This window comes from Sturnus vulgaris, chromosome W, assembly GCF_052056855.1.
Source record: "Sturnus vulgaris isolate bStuVul1 chromosome W, bStuVul1.hap1, whole genome shotgun sequence".
NCBI classification, from domain to species: Eukaryota; Metazoa; Chordata; class Aves; order Passeriformes; family Sturnidae; genus Sturnus; species Sturnus vulgaris.
Window position 1 is genome coordinate 13,134,518 of NC_142282.1, and position 20,228 is coordinate 13,154,745.

Consider the following 20,228-nt stretch of genomic DNA (forward strand, 5'->3'; position numbering starts at 1 on the left):
TGGGATGGGATGGGATGGGATGCCATGGCATGGGATCCGCGGGATGGGATGGGATGGGATGGGATGGGATGGGATGGGATCGGATTGGATGGGATGGGATCGGATGGGATCCCTGGGATGGGATGGGATGGGATCACTGGGATGGGATGGGATGGGATGGGATGGGATCGGATTGGATGGGATGGGATCGGATGGGATCCCTGGGATGGGATGGGATGGGATCCCTGGGATGGGATGGGATGGGATCCCTGGGATGGGATGGGATGGGAAGGGATGGGATGGGATAGAAAGGGATGGGATGGGATCCCTGGAATGGGATGGGATCCCTGGGATGGCATGGGATGGGATGGGATGGGATGGGATGGGGTGGGATGGGATTGGTTGGGATGGGATGGGATCCCTGGGATGGGATCGGATGGGCTCCCTGGGATGGGATGGGATGGGATCCCTGGGATGGGATGGGATCCCTGAGATGGGATGTGTTCACTGGGATGGGATGGGATCCCTGGAATGGGATGGGATGGGATCCCTGGCATGGGATGGGATCCCTGGGATGGGATATGTGGGATGGGATGGGATGGGATGGGATGGGATGGGGTGGAATGGGATGGGTTTGGATGGGACGGGATCCCTGGGATGGGATGGGATGGGATGCCATGGCATGGGATCCGCGGGATGAGATGGGATGGGATGGGATGGGCTGGGATGGGATGGGATGGGATGGGATGGGATGGGATGGGATGGGATGGGAAGGGATGGGATGGGATGGAAAGGGATGGGATGGGATCCCTGGGATGAAATTAGATCCCTGGGATGGGATCCCTGGGATGGGATGGGATGGGATGGGAAGGGATGGGATGGGATGGGATGGGATGGGATGGGATGGGATGGGATGGGGTGGGATGGGATAGGTTGGGATGGGATGGGATCCCTGGGATGGGATCGGATGGGCTCCCTGGGATGGGATGGGATGGGATCCCTGGGATGGGATGGGATCCCTGAGATGGGATGTGTTCACTGGGATGGGATTGGATCCCTGGAATGGGATGGGATGGGATGGGATGGGATGGGATGGGATGGGATGGGACGGGATGGGATGGGATGGGGTGGGAAGGGATGGGATGGGCTACAATGGGATGGGATGGGATGTGATGGGATGGGTTTGGATGGGACGGGATCCCTGGGATGGGATGGGATGGGATGCCATGGCATGGGATCCGCGGGATGAGATGGGATGGGATGGGATGGGATGGGATGGGATGGGATGGGATGGGATGGGATCGGATTGGATGGGATCGGATGGGATCCCTGGGATGGGATGGGATGGGATCCCTGGGATGGGATGGGATCCCTGGGATGGGATGGGATGGGATCCCTGGGATGGGATGGGATGGGAAGGGATGGGATGGGATGGGGTGGAATGGGATGGGTTTGGATGGGACGGGATCCCTGGGATGGGATGGGATGGGATGCCATGGCATGGGATCCGCGGGATGAGATGGGATGGGATGGGATGGGATGGGATGGGATCGGATCCCTGGGATGGGATGGGATCCCTGGGAGGGATGGGATCCCTGGGATGGGATGGGATGAGATGGGATGGGATGGGATCCCTGGGTTGGGATTGGTTGGGATGGGATACCTGGGATGGGATGGAATCCCTGGGATGAAATCCGTGGGATGGGATGGGATGGGATGGGATGGGATGGGATGGGACGGGATGGAATGGGATGGGATCCCTGCGATGGGATGGGATGGGATGAGATGGAATGGGATCCCTGGGATGGTACGGAATGGGATCCCTGGGATGGGATGGGATACCTGGTATGGGATCCCTGGGATGGGATGGGGTAGGATGGGATGGGACGGGATGGGATGGGATCCCTGCGATGGGATGGGATCCCTGGGATGACATGGGATGGGATTGGATCCCTGGGATGGGATGAGATGGGATCCCAGGGATGGGATCCCTGGATTGTGATCCCTCGTATGGGTTGGGATCCCTGGGATGGGATGGGATCCCTGGGATGGGATCCCTGGATTGTGATCCCTCGTATGGGTTGGGATCCCTGGGATGCCATGGGATGGGATCGGATGGGATGGGATGGAATGGGATGGGATCGGGTGGGATGGGATTGGTTGGGATGGGATGCGGTCCCTGGGATGGGATGGGATGGGAAGGGATGGGATGGGATGGGATGGGGTGGAATGGGATGGGTTTGGATGGGACGGGATCCCTGGGATGGGATGGGATGGGATGCCATGGCATGGGATCCGCGGGATGAGATGGGATGGGATGGGATGGGATGGGATCGGATCCCTGGGATGGGATGGGATCCCTGGGATGGGATGGGATGAGATGGGATGGGATGGGATGGGATCCCTGGGTTGGGATTGGTTGGGATGGGATACCTGGGATGGGATGGAATCCCTGGGATGAAATCCGTGGGATGGGATGGGATGGGATGGGATGGGATGGGATGGAATGGGATGGGATGGCATGGGGTGGGATGGGATGGGATGGGATGGGATGGAATGGGATGGGATCCCTGCGATGGGATGGGATGGGATGGGATGAGATGGAATGGGATCCCTGGGATGGGACCAGATGAAATGGGATCCCTGGGAAGGTTTGGGATCCCTGGGGTGGGATCCATGGGATGGGTTACTTGGGATGGGATGGGATCCCTGGGTTGGGATCCCTGGAATGTGATCCCTCGTATGGGATGGGATCCCTGGGATGGGATGGGATCCCTGGGATGGGATCTCTGGGATGGGATGGTATCCATGGGATGGGATGGGTTGGGATGGGATGGAATCTCTGGGATGGGGGCCCGGGGATGGGATCTCTGGTATGGGATCCCTGGGATGGGATGGGATGGGATGGGATGGGATGGGATGGGATGGGATGGGACGGGATCGGATGGGATCCCTGGGATGGGATGGGATGGGATCCCTGGGATGGGATGGGATCCCTGGGATGGGATATCTGGGATGGGATGTGATGGGACGGGATGGGATGGGATGAGGTGGGAAGGGTTGGGATGGGCTACAATGGGATGGGATGGGTTGGGATGGGATGGGATGGGATGGGTTTGGATGGGATGAGATCCCTGGGATGGGATGGGATGGGATGGGATGGGATGGGATGGGATGCCATGGCATGGGATCCGCGGGATGAGATGGGATGGGATAGGATGAGATGGGATGGGATGGGATGGGATGGGATGGGGTGGGATGGGATGGGGTGGGATGGGATCCCTGGGTTGGGACTGGTTGGGATGGGATACCTGGGATGGGATGGAATCCCTGGGACGAGATCGCTGGGATGGGATGGGATGGGATGGGATGGGATGGGATGGGATGGGATGGGATGGGATGGGATGGGGTGGGATGGGATGGGATGGGACGGGATGGGATGGGATCCCTGCGATGGGAAGGGATGGGATTGGATGGGATGGGGTGGGATGGGATGGGATTGGCTACAATGGGTTGGGATGGGATGGGATCGATGGGATGGTATGGGATGAAATGGGATCCCTGGGATGGTACGGAATGGGATCCCTGGGATGGGATGGGATGGGATACCTGGTATGGGATCCCTAGGAAGGGATGGGAGGGGATGGGATGGGATAGGATGGGATGGGATGGGGTAGGATGGGATGGGATGCGTTGGGATGGGATGGGATCCCTGGGATAGGATGGGATCCCTGGGATGGGGACCCGTGGATGGGATGGGATCTCTGGTATGGGATCCCTGGGATGGGATGGGATGGGATGGGATGGGATGGGATGGGATGGGATGGGATGGGATTGGATGGGATGGGATCCCTGGGATGGGATGGGATCCCTGGAATGGGATATCTGGGATGGGATGTGATGGGAGGGGATGGGATGGGGTGGGAAGGGATGGGATGGGATGGGCTGCAATGGGATGGGATGGGATGGGATGGGATGGGATGGGATGGGATGGGATGGGATGTGATGGGATGTGATGGGATGGGATGGGATGGGTTTGGATGGGACGGGATCCCTGGGATGGGATGGGATGGGATGCCATGGCATGGGATCCGGGGGATGAGATGGGATGGGATGGGATGGGATGGGATGGGATGGGATGGGATGGGATGGGATCGGATGGGATGGGATGGGCTTGGATGGGATGGGATCGGATGGGATCCCTGGGATGGGAAGGGATGTGATCCCTGGGATGGGATGGGATCCCTGGGATGGGGACCCGTGGATGGGATGGGATCTCTGGTATGGGATGCCTGGGATGGGATGGCATGGGATGGGATGGGATGGGATGGGATGGGATGGGATTGGATGGGATTGGATGGGATGGGATCCCTGGGATGGGATGGGATCCCTGGAATGGGATATCTGGGATGGGATGTGATGGGACGGGATGGGATGGGGTGGGAAGGGATGGGAAGGGATGGGATGGGCTACAATGGGATGGGATGGGATGGGATGGGATGGGATGGGGTGGGATGGGATCCCTGGGTTGGGACTGGTTGGGATGGGATACCTGGGATGGGATGGAATCCCTGGGACGAGATCGCTGGGATGGGATGGGATGGGATGGGATGGGATGGGATGGGATGGGATGGGATGGGATGGGATGGGGTGGGATGGGATGGGATGGGATGGGACGGGATGGGATGGGATGGGATCGATGGGATGGTATGGGATGAAATGGGATCCCTGGGATGGTACGGAATGGGATCCCTGGGATGGGATGGGATGGGATACCTGGTATGGGATCCCTAGGAAGGGATGGGAGGGGATGCGATGGGATAGGATGGGATGGGATGGGGTAGGATGGGATGGGATGCGTTGGGATGGGATGGGATCCCTGGGATAGGATGGGATCCCTGGGATGGGGACCCGTGGATGGGATGGGATCTCTGGTATGGGATCCCTGGGATGGGATGGGATGGGATGGGATTGGATGGGATGGGATCCCTGGGATGGGATGGGATCCCTGGAATGGGATATCTGGGATGGGATGTGATGGGACGGGATGGGATGGGGTGGGAAGGGATGGGATGGGCTGCAATGGGATGGGATGGGATGGGATGGGATGGGATGGGATGGGATGGGATGTGATGGGATGGGATGGGATGGGATGGGATGGGATGGGATGGGTTTGGATGGGACGGGATCCCTGGGATGGGATGGGATGCCATGGCATGGGATCCGCGGGATGAGATGGGATGGGATGGGATGGGATGGGATGGGATGGGATGGGATGGGATGGGATGGGATCGGATGGGATGGGATGGGCTTGGATGGGATGGGATCGGATGGGATCCCTGGGATGGGAAGGGATGTGATCCCTGGGATGGGATGGGATCCCTGGGATGGGATATCTGGGATGGGTTGTGATGGGACGGGATGGGATGGGATGGGGTGGGAAGGGATGGGATGGGCTACAATGGGATGGGATGTGATGGGATGGGATGGGATGGGTTTGGATGGGACGGGATCCCTGGGATGGGATGGGATGGGGTGCCATGGCATGGGATCCGCGGGATGAGATGGGATGGGATGGGATGGGATGGGATGGGATCGGATTGGATGGGATGGGATCGGATGGGATCCCTGGGATGGCATGGGATGGGATGGGATGGGATGGGATGGGATGGGATGGGATGGGATGGGATGGGATGGGATGGGGTGGGATGGGATTGGTTGGGATGGGATGGGATCCCTGGGATGGGATCGGATGGGCTCCCTGGGATGGGATGGGATGGGATCCCTGGGATGGGATGGGATGGGATCCCTGAGATGGGATGTGTTCACTGGGATGGGATGGGATCCCTGGAATGGGATGGGATGGGATCCCTGGCATGGGATGGGATCCCTGGGATGGGATATGTGGGATGGGATGGGATGGGATGGGATGGGGTGGAATGGGATGGGTTTGGATGGGACGGGATCCCTGGGATGGGATGGGATGGGATGCCATGGCATGGGATCCGCCGGATGAGATGGGATGGGATGGGATGGGATGGGATCCCAGGGATGGGGTCCCTGTGATGGGATCCCTGGGATGGGATGGGATGGGATGGGATGGGATGGGATGGGATGGGATGGGATGGGGTGGGATGGGATCCCTGGGTTGGGACTGGTTGGGATGGGATTCCTGGGGTGGGATGGGATGGGATGGGATGGGATGGGATGGGATGGGATGGGATGGGATGGGATGGAATGGGATGGGATGGGATGGGATGGGATCCCTGGGATGGGATCCCTGGGATAGGATGGGATCCCTGGGATGGGGACCCGTGGATGGGATGGGATCTCTGGTATGGGATGCCTGGGATGGGATGGCATGGGATGGGATGGGATGGGATGGGATGGGATTGGATGGGATTGGATGGGATGGGATCCCTGGGATGGGATGGGATCCCTGGAATGGGATATCTGGGATGGGATGTGATGGGACGGGATGGGATGGGGTGGGAAGGGATGGGAAGGGATGGGATGGGCTACAATGGGATGGGATGGGATGGGATGGGATGGGATGGTATGTGATGGGATGGGATGGGATGGGATGGGATGGGATGGGTTTGGATGGGACGGGATCCCTGGGATGGGATGGGATGGGATGCCATGGCATGGGATCCGCCGGATGAGATGGGATGGGATGGGATGGGATGGGATCCCAGGGATGGGGTCCCTGTGATGGGATCCCTGGGATGGGATGGGATGGGATGGGATGGGATGGGATGGGATGGGATGGGATGGGATGGAAAGGGATGGGATGGGATCCCTGGGATGAAATAAGATCCCTGGGATGGGATCCCTGGGATGGGATGGGATGGGAAGGGATGGGATGGGATGGGATGGGATGGGATGGGATGGGATGGGATGGGGTGGGATGGGATGGGATTGGTTGGGATGGGATGGGATCCCTGGGATGGGATGGGATCCCTGAGATGGGATGTGTTCACTGGGATGGGATTGGATCCCTGGAATGGGATGGGATGGGATGGGATGGGATGGGATGGGATGGGATCGGATGGGATCCCTGGGATGGGATGGGACCCCTGGGATGGGGACCCGTGGATGGGATGGGATCTCTGGTATGGGATGCCTGGGATGGGATGGCATGGGATGGGATGGGATGGGATGGGATGGGACGGGATCCCTGGGATGGGATGGGATGGGATGCCATGGCATGGGATCCGCCGGATGAGATGGGATGGGATGGGATGGGATGGGATCCCAGGGATGGGGTCCCTGTGATGGGATCCCTGGGATGGGATGGGATGGGATGGGATGGGATGGGATGGGATGGGATGGGATGGGATGGGATGGGAAAGGATGGGATGGAAAGGGATGGGATGGGATCCCTGGGATGAAATAAGATCCCTGGGATGGGATCCCTGGGATGGGATGGGATGGGAAGGGATGGGATGGGATGGGATGGGATGGGGTGGGATGGGATGGGATTGGTTGGGATGGGATGGGATCCCTGGGATGGGATGGGATCCCTGAGATGGGATGTGTTCACTGGGATGGGATTGGATCCCTGGAATGGGATGGGATGGGATGGGATGGGATGGGATGGGATGGGATCGGATGGGATCCCTGGGATGGGATGGGACCCCTGGGATGGGGACCCGTGGATGGGATGGGATCTCTGGTATGGGATGCCTGGGATGGGATGGCATGGGATGGGATGGGATGGGATGGGATGGGATTGGATGGGATTGGATGGGATGGGATCCCTGGGATGGGATGGGATCCCTGGAATGGGATATCTGGGATGGGATGTGATGGGACGGGATGGGATGGGATGGGGTGGGAAGGGATGGGATGGGCTACAATGGGATGGGATGTGATGGGATGGGATGGGATGGGTTTGGATGGGACGGGATCCCTGGGATGGGATGGGATGGGATGCCATGGCATGGGATCCGCGGGATGAGATGGGATGGGATGGGATGGGATGGGATCGGATTGGATGAGATGGGATCGGATGGGATCCCTGGGATGGGATAGGATGGGATCCCTGGGATGGGATGGGATCCCTGGGATGGGATGGGATGGGATCCCTGGGATGGGATGGGATGGGAAGGGATGGGATGGGATAGAAAGGGATGGGATGGGATCCCAGGGATGGGATGGGATCCCTGGGATGGCATGGGATGGGATGGGATGGGATGGGATGGGATGGGATGGGGTGGGATGGGATTGGTTGGGATGGGATGGGATCCCTGGGATGGGATCGGATCGGCTCCCTGGGATGGGATGGGATGGGATCCCTGGGATGGGATGGGATCCCTGAGATGGGATGTGTTCACTGGGATGGGATGGGATCCCTGGAATGGGATGGGATGGGATCCCTGGCATGGGATGGGATCCCTGGCATGGGATATGTGGGATGGGATGGGATGGGATGGGATGGGATGGGATGGGGTGGAATGGGATGGGTTTGGATGGGACGGGATCCCTGGGATGGGATGGGATGGGATGCCATGGCATGGGATCCGCGGGATGAGATGGGATGGGATGGGATGGGATGGGATCCCAGGGATGGGGTCCCTGTGATGGGATCCCTGGGATGGGATGGGATGGGATGGGATGGGATGGGATGGGATGGGATGGGATGGGATGGGATGGGATGGGATGGAAAGGGATGGGATGGGATCCCTGGGATGAAATAAGATCCCTGGGATGGGATCCCTGGGATGGGATGGGATGGGAAGGGATGGGATGGGATGGGATGGGATGGGATGGGATGGGATGGGATGGTGTGGGATGGGATGGGATTGGTTGGGATGGGATGGGATCCCTGGGATGGGATCGGATGGGCTCCCTGGGATGGGATGGGATGGGATCCCTGGGATGGGATGGGATCCCTGAGATGGGATGTGTTCACTGGGATGGGATTGGATCCCTGGAATGGGATGGGATGGGATGGGATGGGATGGGATGGGATCGGATGGGATGGGATGGGATTGGATGGGATGGGATCGGATGGGATCCCTGGGATGGGAAGGGATGTGATCCCTGGGATGGGATGGGATCCCTGGGATGGGATATCTGGGATGGGATGTGATGGGACGGGATGGGATGGGATGGGGTGGGAAGGGATGGGATGGGCTACAATGGGATGGGATGTGATGGGATGGGTTTGGATGGGACGGGATCCCTGGGATGGGATGGGATGGGATGCCATGGCATGGGATCCGCGGGATGAGATGGGATGGGATGGGATGGGATGGGATGGGATGGGATGGGATGGGATGGGATGGGATCGGATTGGATGGGATGGGATCGGATGGGATCCCTGGGATGGGATGGGATGGGATCCCTGGGATGGGATGGGATCCCTGGGATGGGATGGGATGGGATCCCTGGGATGGGATGGGATGGGAAGGGATGGGATGGGATAGAAAGGGATGGGATGGGATAGAAAGGGATGGGATGGGATCCCTGGGATCGCATGGGATGGGATGGGATGGGATGGGGTGGGATGGGATTGGTTGGGATGGGATGGGTTCCCTGGGATGGGATCGGATGGGCTCCCTGGGATGGGATGGGATGGGATCCCTGGGATGGGATGGGATCCCTGAGATGGGATGTGTTCACTGGGATGGGATGGGATCCCTGGAATGGGATGGGATGGGATCCCTGGCATGGGATGGGATCCCTGGGATGGGATATGTGGGATGGGATGGGATGGGATGGGATGGGATGGGGTGGAATGGGATGGGTTTGGATGGGACGGGATCCCTGGGATGGGATGGGATGGGATGCCATGGCATGGGATCCGCGGGATGAGATGGGATGGGATGGGATGGGATGGGATGGGATGGGATGGGATGGGATCGGATCCCTGGGATGGGATGGGATCCCTGGGATGGGATGGGATGAGATGGGATGGGATGGGATGGGATCCCTGGGTTGGGATTGGTTGGGATGGGATACCTGGGATGGGATGGAATCCCTGGGATGAAATCCGTGGGATGGGATGGGATGGGATGGGATGGGATGGGATGGGATGGGATGGAATGGGATGGGATGGCATGGGGTGGGATGGGATGGGACGGGATGGAATGGGATGGGATCCCTGTGATGGGATGGGATGGGATGAGATGGAATGGGATCCCTGGGATGGTACGGAATGGGATCCCTGGCATGGGATGGGATACCTGGTATGGGATCCCTGGGATGGGATGGGATGGGGTAGGATGGGATGGGACGGTTTGGGATGGGATCCCTGGGATGACATGGGATGGGATTGGATCCCTGGGATGGGATGAGATGGGATCCCAGGGATGGGATCCCTGGATTGTGATCCCTCGTATGGGTTGGGATCCCTGGGATGGGATGGAATCCCTGGAATGGGATCCCGGGGATGGGATGGGATCCCTGGGATGGGATCCCTGGATTGTGATCCCTCGTATGGGTTGGCATCCCTGGGATGCCATGGGATGGGATCGGATGGGATGGGATGGAATGGGATGGGATCGGGTGGGATGGGATTGGTTGGGATGGGATGCGGTCCCTGGGATGGTATGGGATGGGATGGGATCCCTGGGATGGGATGGGATCCATGGGATGGGATGGAATGTGATGGGGTGGGATGGGATGGGATGGGTTGGGATGGGATGGGATCCCTGGGATGGGACCAGATGAAATGGGATCCCTGGGAAGGTTTGGGATCCCTGGGGTGGGATCCATGGGATGGGTTACTTGGGATGGGATGGGATCCCTGGGTTGGGATCCCTGGAATGTGATCCCTCGTATGGGATGGGATCCCTGGGATGGGATGGGATCCCTGGGATGGGATCTCTGGGATGGGATGGTATCCATGGGATGGGATGGGTTGGGATGGGATGGAATCCCTGGGATGGGGGCCCGGGGATGGGATCTCTGGTATGGGATCCCTGGGATGGGATGGGATGGGATGGGATGGGATGGGATGGGATGGGATGGGATGGGATGGGATGGGATTGGATGGGATGGGACGGGATCGGATGGGATCCCTGGGATGGGATGGGATGGGATCCCTGGGATGGGATGGGATCCCTGGGATGGGATATCTGGGATGTGATGTGATGGGACGGGATGGGATGGGATGGGGTGGGAAGGGTTGGGATGGGCTACAATGGGATGGGATGGGATGGGATGGGATGGGATGGGATGGGATGGGATGGGTTTGGATGGGATGGGATGGGATGGGATGGGATGGGATGCCATGGCATGGGATCCGCGGGATGAGATGGGATGGGATGGGATGGGATACGTGGGATGGGTTGGGATCCCTGGGATGGGATGGGATGGGATGAGATGGGATGGGATGGGATGGGATGGGATGGGATGGGATGGGGTGGGATGGGATCCCTGGGTTGGGACTGGTTGGGATGGGATACCTGGGATGGGATGGAATCCCTGGGACGAGATCGCTGGGATGGGATGGGATGGGATGGGATGGGATGGGATGGGATGGGATGGGATGGGATGGGGTGGGATGGGATGGGATGGGACGGGATGGGATGGGATCCCTGCGATGGGATGGGATGGGATGGGATGGGATTGGATGGGATGGGGTGGGATGGGATGGGATTGGCTACAATGGGTTGGGATGGGATGGGATCGATGGGATGGGATGGGATGAAATGGGATCCCTGGGATGGTACGGAATGGGATCCCTGGGATGGGATGGGATGGGATACCTGGTATGGGATCCCTAGGAAGGGATGGGAGGGGATGGGATGGGATAGGATGGGATGGGATGGGGTAGGATGGGATGGGATGCGTTGGGATGGGATGGGATCCCTGGGATAGGAGGGGATCCCTGGGATGGGGACCCGTGGATGGGATGGGATCTCTGGTATGGGATCCCTGGGATGGGATGGGACGGGATGGGATGGGATTGGATGGGATGGGATCCCTGGGATGGGATGTGATCCCTGCAATGAGATATCTGGGATGGGATGTGATGGGACGGGATGGGATGGGGTGGGAAGGGATGGGATGGGCTGCAATGGGATGGGATGGGATGGGATGGGATGGTATGTGATGGTATGGCATGGGATGGGATGGGATGGGTTTGGATGGGACGGGATCCCTGGGATGGGATGGGATGGGATGCCATGGCATGGGATCCGCGGGATGAGATGGGATGGGGTGGGATGGGATGGGATGGGATGGGATGGGATGGGATGGGATGGGATGGGATGGGATGGGATCGGATGGGATGGGATGGGCTTGGATGGGATGGGATCGGATGGGATCCCTGGGATGGGAAGGGATGTGATCCCTGGGATGGGATGGGATCCCTGGGATGGGATATCTGGGATGGGATTTGATGGGACGGGATGGGATGGGATGGGGTGGGCAGGGATGGGATGGGATGGGCTACAATGGGATGGGATGTGATGGGATGGGATGGGATGGGTTTGGATGGGACGGGATCCCTGGGATGGGATGGGATGGGATGCCATGGCATGGGATCCGCGGGATGAGATGGGATGGGATGGGATGGGATGGGATGGGATGGGATGGGATCGGATTGGATGGGATGGGATCGGATGGGATCCCTGGGATGGCATGGGATGGGATGGGATGGGATGGGATGGGATGGGATGGGATGGGGTGGGATGGGATTGGTTGGGATGGGATGGGATCCCTGGGATGGGATCGGATGGGCTCCCTGGGATGGAATGGGATGGGATCCCTGGGATGGGATGGGATCCCTGAGATGGGATGTGTTCACTGGGATGGGATGGGATCCCTGGAATGGGATGGGATGGGATCCCTGGCATGGGATGGGATCCCTGGGATTGGATATGTGGGATGGGATGGGATGGGGTGGAATGGGGTGGGTTTGGATGGGACGGGATCCCTGGGATGGGATGGGATGGGATGCCATGGCATGGGATCCGCGGGATGAGATGGGATGGGATGGGATGGGATCCCAGGGATGGGGTCCCTGTGATGGGATCCCTGGGATGGGATGGGATGGGATGGGATGGGAAGGGATGGGATGGGATGGAAAGGGATGGGATGGGATCCCTGGGATGAAATAAGATCCCTGGGATGGGATCCCTGGGATGGGATGGGATGGGAAGGGATGGGATGGGATGGGATGGGATGGGATGGGATGGGGTGGGATGGGATGGGATTGGTTGGGATGGGATGGGATCCCTGGGATGGGATCGGATGGGATCCCTGGCATGGGATGGGATCCCTGGGATGGGATATGTGGGATGGGATGGGATGGGATGGGATGGGATGGGATGGGATGGGATGGGATGGGATGGGGTGGAATGGGATGGGTTTGGATGGGACGGGATCCCTGGGATGGGATGGCATGGGATCCGCGGGATGAGATGGGATGGGATGGGATGGGATGGGATCGGATCCCTGGGATGGGATGGGATCCCTGGGATGGGATGGGATCCCTGGGATGGGATGGGATGAGATGGGATGGGATGGGATGGGATCCCTGGGTTGGGATTGGTTTGGATGGGATACCTGGGATGGGATGGAATCCCTGGGATGAAATCCGTGGGATGGGATGGGATGGGATGGGATGGTATGGGGTGGGATGGGATGGGATTGGTTGGGATGGGATGGGATCCCTGGGATGGGATCGGATGGGCTCCCTGGCATGGGATGGGATCCCTGGGATGGGATGGGATCCCTGACATGGGATGTGTTCACTGGGATGGGATTGGATCCCTGGAATGGGATGGGATGGGATGGGATGGGATGGGATGGGATGGGATGGGATGGGATGGGATGGGATCGGATGGGATGGGATGGGATTGGATGGGATGGGATGGGATGGGATCCCTGGGATGGGATATCTGCGATGGGATGTGATGGGACGGGATGGGATGGGATGGGGTGGGAAGGGATGGGATGGGCTACAATGGGATGGGATGTGATGGGATGGGATGGGTTTGGATGGGACGGGGTCCCTGGGATGGGATGGGATGGGATGCCATGGCATGGGATCCGCGGGATGAGATGGGATGGGATGGGATGGGATGGGATGGGATGGGATGGGATGGGATGGGATGGGATGGGATGGGATGGGATGGGATCGGATTGGATGGGATCGGATGGGATCCCTGGGATGGCATGGGATGGGATGGGATGGGATGGGATGGGATGGGATGGGATGGGATGGGATGGGATGGGATGGGGTGGGATGGGATTGGTTGGGATGGGATGGGATCCCTGGGATGGAATGGGATGGGATCCCTGGGATGGGATGGGATCCCTGAGATGGGATGTGTTCACTGGGATGGGATGGGATCCCTGGAATGGGATGGGATGGGATCCCTGGCATGGGATGGGATCCCTGGGATGGGATATGTGGGATGGGATGGGATGGGATGGGGTGGAATGGGGTGGGTTTGGATGGGACGGGATCCCTGGGATGGGATGGGATGGGATGCCATGGCATGGGATCCGCGGGATGAGATGGGATGGGATGGGATGGGATGGGATGGGATCCCAGGGATGGGGTCCCTGTGATGGGATCCCTGGGATGGGATGGGATGGGATGGGATGGGATGGGATGGGAAGGGATGGGATGGGATGGAAAGGGATGGGATGGGATCCCTGGGATGAAATAAGATCCCTGGGATGGGATCCCTGGGATGGGATGGGATGGGAAGGGATGGGATGGGATGGGATGGGATGGGATGGGATGGGATGGGATGGGATGGGGTGGGATGGGATGGGATTGGTTGGGATGGGATGGGATCCCTGGGATGGGATCGGATGGGCTCCCTGGGATGGGATGGGATGGGATCCCTGGGATGGGATGGGATCCCTGAGATGGGATGTGTTCACTGGGATGGGATTGGATCCCTGGAATGGGATGGGATGGGATGGGATGGGATGGGATGGGATGGGATGGGATGGGATGGGATGGGATCGGATGGGATGGGATGGGATTGGATGGGATGGGATCGGATGGGATCCCTGGGATGGGAAGGGATGTGATCCCTGGGATGGGATGGGATCCCTGGGATGGGATATCTGGGATGGGATGTGATGGGACGGGATGGGATGGGGCGGGAAGGGATGGGATGGGCTACAATGGGATGGGATATGATGGGATGGGATGGGATGGGTTTGGATGGGACGGGATCCCTGGGATGGGATGGGATGGGATGCCATGGCATGGGATCCGCGGGATGAGATGGGATGGGATGGGATGGGATGGGATGGGATGGGATGGGATGGGATGGGATCGGATGGGATCCCTGGGATGGGATGGGATGGGATCCCTGGGATGGGATGGGATGGGAAGGGATGGGATGGGATAGAAAGGGATGGGATGGGATCCCTGGGATGGGATGGGATCCCTGGGATGGCATGGGATGGGATGGGATGGGATGGGGTGGGATGGGATTGGTTGGGATGGGATGGGATCCCTGGGATGGGATCGGATGGGCTCCCTGGGATGGGATGGGATGGGATCCCTGGGATGGGATGGGATCCCTGAGATGGGATGTGTTCACTGGGATGGGATGGGATCCCTGGAATGGGATGGGATGGGATCCCTGGCATGGGATGGGATCCCTGGGATGGGATGGGATCCCTGGCAAGGGAAGGGATGGGATTCCTGGGTTGGGAATGGATAGGTTCCCTTGGATGGGACGGGATGGGATAGGATACTTGGGATGGGAACAGATGGGATGGGACCCCTGGGATGGGATGGAATCCCTGGGATGGGATAGCTGGGATGGGATTGGATCCCTGCGATGGGATGGGATCCCTGGGATGGGATAGCTGGGATGGGATTGGATCCCTGGGATGGGATGGGATCCCTGGGATGGTATGAGATCCCTGGGACGGGATCCCTGGGATGGGATAGGATCCCTGGGATGGGATGCCTGGGATGGGATGGGATGGGATGGGATGGGTTTGGATGGGATGGGATCCCTGGGATGGGATGGGATGGGTTGGGATGGCATGGCATGGGATCCCTGGGATAAGATGGGCTGGGATGGGATCCCTGGGATGGGATGGGAGGGGATGGGAATGGGATAGGATGGGATGGGTTGGCATGGGATGGGATGGGATGGGATCCCTGGGATGGGATGGGATCCCTGGGATGGGATGGGATCTCTGGCATGGGTTGGGATCCCTGGGATTGGATCCCTGGAATGGGATGGGATCCCTGGAATGGGATGGGATCCCTGGGATGGGATGGGATGAGATGGGATTGGGTGGGATCCCTGGGTTGGGATTGGTTGGGATGTGATCCCTGGGATGGGATGGGATCCCTGGGATGGGATATCTGGGATGGGATGTGATGGGACGGGATGGGATGGGATGGGGTGGGAAGGGATGGGATGGGCTACAATGGGATGGGATGTGATGGGATGGGATGGGATGGGTTTGGATGGGACGGGATCCCTGGGATGGGATGGGATGGGATGCCATGGCATGGGATCCGCGGGATGAGATGGGATGGGATGGGATGGGATGGGATGGGATGGGATCGGATTGGATGGGATGGGATCGGATGGGATCCCTGGGATGGGATGGGATGGGATCCCTGGGATGGGATGGGATCCCTGGGATGGGATGGGATGGGATCCCTGGGATGGGATGGGATGGGAAGGGATGGGATGGGATAGAAAGGGATGGGATGGGATCCCAGGGATGGGATGGGATCCCTGGGATGGCATGGGATGGGATGGGATGGGATGGGATGGGATGGGATGGGATGGGATGGGATGGGGTGGGATGGGATTGGTTGGGATGGGATGGGATCCCTGGGATGGGATCGGATGGGCTCCCTGGGATGGGATGGGATGGGATCCCTGGGATGGGATGGGATCCCTGAGATGGGATGTGTTCACTGGGATGGGATGGGATCCCTGGAATGGGATGGGATGGGATCCCTGGCATGGGATGGGATCCCTGGGATGGGATGGGATGGGATGCCATGGCATGGGATCCGCGGGATGAGATGGGATGGGATGGGATGGGATGGGATGGGATGGGATCGGATCCCTGGGATGGGATGGGATCCCTGGGATGGGATGGGATCCCTGGGATGGGATGGGATGAGATGGGATGGGATGGGATGGGATCCCTGGGTTGGGATTGGTTGGGATGGGATACCTGGGATGGGATGGAATCCCTGGGATGAAATCCGTGGGATGGGATGGGATGGGATGGGATGGGATGGGATGGGATGCAATGGGATGGGATGGCATGGGGTGGGATGGGATGGGATGGGACGGGATGGAATGGGATGGGATGCCTGCGATGGGATGGGATGGGATGAGATGGCATGGGATCCCTGGGATGGTACGGAATGGGATCCCTGGGATGGGATGGGATACCTGGTATGGGATCCCTGGGATGGGATGGGATGGGATGGGGTAGGATGGGATGGGACGGGATGGGATGGGATCCCTGCGATGGGATGGGATCCCTGGGATGACATGGGATGGGATTGGATCCCTGGGATGGGATGAGATGGGATCCCAGGGATGGGATCCCTGGATTGTGATCCCTCGTATGGGTTGGGATCCCTGGGATGGGATGGAATCCCTGGAATGGGATCCCGGGGATGGGATGGGATCCCTGGGATGGGATCCCTGGATTGTGATCCCTCGTATGGGTTGGCATCCCTGGGATGCCATGGGATGGGATCGGATGGGATGGGATGGAATGGGATGGGATCGGGTGGGATGGGATTGGTTGGGATGGGATGCGGTCCCTGGGATGGTATGGGATCCCTGGGATGGGATGGGATCCATGGGATGGGATGGAATGTGATGGGGTGGGATGGGATGGGATGGGTTGGGATGGGATGGGATCCCTGGGATGGGATGGGATGGGATCCCTGGGATGGGACCAGATGAAATGGGATCCCTGGGAAGGTTTGGGATCCCTGGGGTGGGATCCATGGGATGGGTTACTTGGGATGGGATGGGATCCCTGGGTTGGGATCCCTGGAATGTGATCCCTCGTATGGGATGGGATCCCTGGGATGGGATGGGATCCCTGGGATGGGATCTCTGGGATGGGATGGTATCCATGGGATGGGATGGGTTGGGATGGGATGGAATCCCTGGGATGGGGGCCCGGGGATGGGATCTCTGGTATGGGATCCCTGGGATGGGATGGGATGGGATGGGCTGGGATGGGATGGGATGGGACGGGATCGGATGGGATCCCTGGGATGGGATGGGATGGGATCCCTGGGATGGGATGGGATCCCTGGGATGGGATATCTGGGATGGGATGTGATGGGACGGGATGGGATGGGATGGGGTGGGAAGGGTTGGGATGGGCTACAATGGGATGGGATGGGATGGGATGGGATGGGATGGGATGGGATCCCTGGGATGGGATGGGATGGGATGGGATGGGATGGGATGGGATGGGATGGGATGCCATGGCATGGGATCCGCGGGATGAGATGGGATGGGATGGGATGGGATGGGATGGGATGGGATGGGATGGGATGGGATGGGATGGGATGGGATGGGATGGGATGGGATGGGATGGGATGGGGTGGGATGGGATGGGATGGGACGGGATGGGATGGGATCCCTGCGATGGGATGGGATGGGATGGGATGGGATGGGGTGGGATGGGATGGGATGGGATGGGGTGGGATGGGATGGGATTGGCTACAATGGGTTGGGATGGGATGGGATCGATGGGATGGGATGGGATGAAATGGGATCCCTGGGATGGTACGGAATGGGATCCCTGGGATGGGATGGGATGGGATACCTGGTATGGGATCCCTAGGAAGGGATGGGAGGGGATGGGATGGGATAGGACGGGATGGGATGGGGTAGGATGGGATGGGATGCGTTGGGATGGGATGGGATCCCTGGGATAGGATGGGATCCCTGGGATGGGGACCCGTGGATGGGATGGGATCTCTGGTATGGGATCCCTGGGATGGGATGGGATGGGATGGGATGGGATTGGATGGGATGTGTTCACTGGGATGGGATGGGATCCCTGGAATGGGATGGGATGGGATCCCTGGCATGGGATGGGATCACTGGGATGGGATATGTGGGATGGGATGGGATGGGATGGGATGGGATGGGGTGGAATGGGGTGGGTTTGGATGGGACGGGATCCCTGGGATGGGATGGGATGGGATGCCATGGCATGGGATCCGCGGGATGAGATGGGATGGGATGGGATGGGATGGGATCCCAGGGATGGGGTCCCTGTGATGGGATCCCTGGGATGGGATGGGATGGGATGGGATGGCATGGGATGGGATGGGATGGGATGGGATGGGATGGGATGGGATGGGAAGGGATGGGATGGAAAGGGATGGGATGGGATCCCTGGGATGAAATAAGATCCCTGGGATGGGATCCCTGGGATGGGATGGGATGGGAAGGGATGGGATGGGATGGGATGGGATGGGATGGTATGGGGTGGGATGGGATGGGATTGGTTGGGATGGGATGGGATCCCTGGGATGGGATCGGATGGGCTCCCTGGGATGGGATGGGATGGGATCCCTGGGATGGGATGGGATCCCTGAGATGGCATGGGATGGGATGGGATGGGATGGGATGGGATGGGATGGGATGGGATGGGGTGGGATGGGATTGGTTGGGATGGGATGGGATCCCTGGGATGGGATCGGATGGGCTCCCTGGGATGGGATGGGATGGGATGGGATCCCTGGGATGGGATGGGATCCCTGAGATGGGATGTGTTCACTGGGATGGGATGGGATCCCTGGAATGGGATGGGATGGGATCCCTGGCATGGGATGGGATCCCTGGGATGGGATGGGATCCCTGGCAAGGGAAGGGATGGGATTCCTGGGGTGGGAATGGATAGGTTCCCTTGGATGGGACGGGATGGGATAGGATACTTGGGATGGGAACAGATGGGATGGGACCCCTGGGATGGGATGGAATCCCTGGGATGGGATAGCTGGGATGGGATTGGATCCCTGCGATGGGCTGGGATCCCTGGGATGGGATAGCTGGGATGGGATTGGATCCCTGCGATGGGATGGGATCCCTGGGATGGTATGAGATCCCTGGGACGGGATCCCTGGGATGGGATAGGATCCCTGGGATGGGATGCCTGGGATGGGATGGGATGGGATGGGATGGGTTTGGATGGGATGGGATCCCTGGGATGGGATGGGATGGGTTGGGATGGCATGGCATGGGATCCCTGGGATAAGATGGGCTGGGATGGGATCCCTGGGATGGGATGGG